Source organism: Artemia franciscana, unplaced genomic scaffold (genome assembly GCF_032884065.1).
Source record: "Artemia franciscana unplaced genomic scaffold, ASM3288406v1 PGA_scaffold_184, whole genome shotgun sequence".
In the NCBI taxonomy this organism is placed as follows: domain Eukaryota; kingdom Metazoa; phylum Arthropoda; class Branchiopoda; order Anostraca; family Artemiidae; genus Artemia; species Artemia franciscana.
In genome coordinates, this window is record NW_027062642.1 from 247 (window position 1) to 5,716 (window position 5,470).

The 5,470-nt window shown below is 35.4% G+C and overlaps 1 protein-coding gene across 1 annotated transcript in view; it reads right to left on the reverse strand.

Annotated features, from left to right (window-relative positions):
• LOC136041388 (fatty acid hydroxylase domain-containing protein 2-like) overlaps window positions 1–5,470 on the reverse strand; it is a gene marked incomplete at its 3' end in the record, with an annotated part of 27,464 nt that overhangs the window by 242 nt on the left and 21,752 nt on the right.

Here is a 5,470-nt window from a genome sequence, read left to right on the forward strand (position 1 = left end):
TGAAGATGCAGATACGGCCAATCCAAATATTCAATATTTTATTCGTTATACCTATATTCGTTACTACTAAGAATTGGAAGATTCCCAAAAAGGAGATTAGAAAGAGTTTTTGCGAACGTGAAAAAACAAAATCTAAAAGAAGTGCTAACCACACAGCCCCTCACCATGTGCCCACACAATTCCCAATTCATACAGTTCTCCGCTCATAAACCTTGTCCGCACGACCTCCCATTACACAGCCCTTCACTCACATACAATTTCTTTTCAATAAATTCCACATCCATGGAAAGCGTCACAATACAAGTCTCCCGGTCTCAAAGTTCCCAATCAAGAGTGGGAGCTGAAGGGATGGAAGATACCCTATATTTACTGTATATTTCCTTCGTAAATAATAAATTGCTTGCGAATAAAATAATCTCATTTTTCACTTTATCATAGGCAGCGCAATAGTGCTGCCTACATTCAATTAAATAAAAAAAAAACAAGTTTTTTTTAACTGAAAGTAAGGAGCGACATTAAAACTTAAAACGAACAGAAATTACTTCGTATATGAAAGAGGCTGCTTCCTCATCAATGCCCCGCTCTTTACGCTAAAGTTTGACTCTGTCTCTCAATTCTTCTTTTTAAAACAGTAAAAACCTTTAGCGTAAAGAGCGGGGCGTTGATGAGGAAGCAGCCTCTTTCATATACGAAGTAATTTCTGTTCGTTTCAAGTTTTAATGTCGCTCCTTACTTTCAGTTAAAAAAACTTGTTTTTTTTTATTTAATTTCTGAACGTTTTTGAATCAATGTATGTTTTGATTTTGGCTCTCCGCAGAGGAATAATTAAAACGAAATTTGCATTTTTTTTTTTTTTTTTGGCTAAATGGCTTTCTCATAATTTTGATCGAATGATTTTTGAGAAAAAAAGAGCGGGGGAGGAAGCCTAGTTGCCCTCCGATTTTTTGGTTAATTAAAAAGGCAACTAGAACTTTTAATTTTTTACGAATATTTTTATTAGTAAAAGATTTACGTAACTTATAAATTAGCTTACGTAAAGAACTTTTGTATTCTCATATTTTTATTACATATATGAGGGGGTTCGCCCCCTTGTCAGATCCTCGCTGTTTACACTAATGCTTAAATTTTGTCCAAATTCATTAAGAATGACCCCAGAATCACAAAAGCCGTAGAATAAATAGTTGAAATTACTAAAAATACTTTAGCGTAAAGAGCGAGGTATTAGGAGGAGGTGAGCCCCTCAAATGGGTAATAATTTCTGTTTGTTTTAAGTTTTAATGCTTTTCCTTACTTCCAGCTGAAAGAACTTTTTCATATTTATTTTTTCATTGTTTTTTTTTAAATAATGCTAGTAAATCCTGCGCTCCCTTCATGGAGATTTTCTTCCCCCATGACAAATTATCGATGGAAAGTACCCCCAGCATATCCCCCTCATCTTAACCCCTCCCCCAACCAAAAAAATTCTCCTGAAAACGCCTGTACACTTCCCAATAACCATAACTGTATGTAAGCATTGGTCAAAGTTTGTAACTTGTTGCCCCTCCCATGGGGACTGTGGGGGAGTAAGTCGTCCCCAAAGACATAGTTATAAGGTTTTTCGACTACGCTGGATAAAATGGCTATCGCAGAATTTTGATCCGTTGACTTTGGTAAAATAATTAGCGTGGGAGGGGGCCTAGGTGCCCTCCAATTTTTTTGGTCACTTAAAAAGGGCACTAGAACTTTTCATTTCCGTTAGAATGAGCCCTCTTGCAACATTATAGGACAACTGGGTCGATACGATCACCCCTGGGGAAAAAAACAAAAAAAAAAAACAAAAAAACAAAAAAACAAATAAACACGCATCCGTGATCTGCCTTCTAGCAAAAAATACAAAATTCCACATTTTTGTAGATAGGAGCTTGAAACTTCTTCAGCAGGGTTCTCTGATACGCTGAATCTGATGGTGTGATTTTCGTTAAGATTTTATGACTTCTAGGGGGCGTTTCCCCCTATTTTCTAAAATAACGCAAATTTTATCAGGCTCGTAACTTTTGATGGGTAAAACTAAACTTGATGAAACTTATATATTTAAAATCAGCATTAAAATGCGATTCTTTTGATGTAGGTATTGGTATCAAAATTCCATTTTTTAGAGTTTTGGTTACTATTGAGCCGGGTCGCTCCTTACTACAGTTCGTTACCACGAACTGTTTGATTAGTTAAATTGAATGCCTCAGCGAATGAATGACCCTCACAACCCATGGAGCAACAGTTGCAAAGTGCAAGTTACCTATTGTTTACGTCTAAGATTTATCATCATGAAAATGTGAGGGACATTGTGTTTACATATAGGTTTTTTTGTTATCGGGGAAGGGAGGTATGTTTGATCCTGGGTTTCCAAAAGCCCCAGGGGTATCAAGATGAAACCTTCAGGGAATGTTTAGGGGGATGTTGAAATATGTCAAAAGACTATGTAAATTTATGTTGTCAAGTATTAGTTTAAAACTTTTAGAAAATATTGAGGGGATTTTGAGCTTCATATAAAGACACTATGTACATACGAGTTGTCAAAAAGGAATATCTGTGGTATCTCAGGAACGGCTAATGGTAACAATTCGGAAGTTTCTGGGAGTATCGAAAGGGATGTTGAAATAATCAAGAGACTATCCGTATTCAGATTGTAAATACGGTGTATCTGCCATATCTAACGAGTGGCTTCGGGTTTTAAATTGAAACTTTCAGGGTATGGTGAGAGGGATTTTGAACTAAATCAAAAGATACTACATGCATCCATGTTGTCAAAAAGGCTTATCTGCAATATTATAAAAACAGATAATTGTATTAAATTGAAACTTTCAGTGCAATTTTAATTAAACCAAAATACAGTATGTGGATGCAGGCTGGTAAAAGGGCATATCTCCGACTTCTTAGGAGTGAATAAGGTATTAAGAGGAAAATTTCAGGGGATGCTGAGGGAAATGTTGGGCACTGAACTAAACCAAAAGACACAAAGTTTGTATTGACTGTCAAAAGGTCATATCTGCAATATCTCAGAAACCGCTAAGGCCCTTAATTTAAAACTTTCAGGGAATATTGAGGGAGATATTCAACTAAATATAAAGACTTCAAGTGCATCAAGGTTGTCAAACTGGTATATCTGCAATATCTCAAAAACAGCTCAGGGTATTGAGTAGAAACTTTCAAGGCAAGATGAAAAGGGTCTTGAACTAAATCTAAAGACATAATATGCATTCATATCATAAAAATGGTATATCTGCATTATCTCGAAAACAGGTATTCACATCCAGTTTAAAATTTTCAGGCAATGCTCAACTAAATCAAAGGACACTATGGGTATCCACACCACCAAAGGGGCATATCTTCAGTATCTCAGAAAAGCCTGAAAGTGTCAAGCTGAAACAAAGAACGTTGAGGAGGATGTTGGACGAAATCAGAAGTCAGTATGTGGATCAAGGTTGCCTAAAGGTTGCATATGCAATATCAAAGGAATGGGTAAGGTTATTTAGTCGGAACTTTCGAAGAATGATCTATGTGAATGATAATCTGTGATCTATGAAGAATGATAATGACACTATGTACACTCAGGCTGTCAAAGAGACGTATCTGCAGTATCTTAGGACGATAAAGAGTTTTAAGCTAAAGCTTTCAGGATATGTTGACAGGGATGTTAGACTAAATAAAAAAAAACATTATATACATCAAGAGATCAGGATTGTGTATCTGAATGTCTTAAGAAACAGCTAACAGTATTAAGTTAAGGGGAAATATCAGGAATTTTGAACTAAAACAGGTTGAGATTAAGCGCATCCAGGCTGTCAAAAGGGCTTATCACCAATACCTGAGGAATGACTGAGAGTTTTAAGTTAAAACTTTCAGGGATTGTTGATTGGGCTATTGAACTAAGTAAAAAGACACTTTCTGCCTATGTGTTATCTATAATACGTCAGGAACAGCTAAGGGCGTTGTGTTGAAACTTTCAGGGAATGTTGATGGGTATTTGAACTAAATCTGAAGACATTATATGAACCTAGGCTGTCTGAATGGGGTAGCTACAAAACTACAGGATTGGCTAAGGGTGTTAAGTTGAAACTCAATAAAAAGACATTATGAGCATCAAGTCCATCAAAGGGGCGTATTTGCAAATTCTCAGATACGGCTAAGGATACGAAACAATAGCGTAAGGGGCCCAGCTGACCCTTCGATTGAATCTTGGAAAGGCAGAAATTTTAAATTCCGCCTTAAGGTACCAAGGAAAACTTATCAAGGATAATAAGTCTTTGAAAAAACATGGTTGGGTTGATTCTTAGTGCGAATTATTCTTTTTCTTTAAAATTAATCGACAAAAAATTTCTGGCCATGAAGACATATAAATTAAAGTTTAAGAACCAAAGAAACCTTAATTGGAAAAATATCTGGTTGCATTTGTTCTTGACTTTCCATTTTCATATTTTTTTTTTATGTTTTTTTTTTTTTAAATCAAACCAGACCTCTTCTTAAGAAATGACCTCAAAATACATTTATTTCAACAAACCAGCAGTTAAAACCAAATACATCCCAACAAGTTCCATATTATGAAATGGTAGATCAATACTCCTCCATAATCAATATTATATAGCGTAATAGAGGTCAGGACGACTTCAAACCTATAGAAGGCCAAAAATTATGTACATTTTCAATTCATTTATTTGAATGATATTGACCTTACACATTCATCAAAATTATGTACCACAACTATTATTATCTGTTCAAAAGTTGCGCAACTATAAATAATTGTATGCTCGACGTCTTTTTATTCCTCTGGTGTTCAAGTTAACGATGAGAAGGGAGATTAAGACCGTTTCTATAAAACTTTAAATATGTTTATCCACTTTTCAATCCCTTTCAGTGCTCCTTCCTAGCTGTGAAAACGGATTTGCAATCGTGATCGCAATAAGACAAATTTCTCCAGTCTTTTTTTTTTGTTCCAAGAAGCGTCACGACTTCCTGAAAATACAGGGGGGGGAGGCTAAAAATTCCTGCTTTATTGAGGATACAAAAAATAGTATTTTTTGGAACTTAGGATTGGGGTTTTTTCGATTATTTGCTGTAAAAAAACGAAGCTATTTTCAAAATCTATAAGGAATGTTTAGCTGTGAGTCCTCCTCTTTCCTCCTAATTGGAGTGACGATTCCGAGGGGGTAGTACCTCTGGGAAATTGTATCCTGTATTTTGTGTTGTTTTTTTTTTTTTTGTTTTTTTTTTGTTAGAGTAGCCATGGATGTTCTGTATAAGACTTAAATGTTTCATTCTTATATCTTTACATTTTCCACTCTTAGGGATGGGGGCTGGAGATAGTACATCAACGAATTTTTCTTCTATAGAAATTACAGATTATGCTTCCCCGGCAAAATAGTATTCACAAAGCAGGTAAAACTTCAAATTTCCTAGGTACCAAAATTAACAAGCTATTGCCCCAACTTTAAATTCA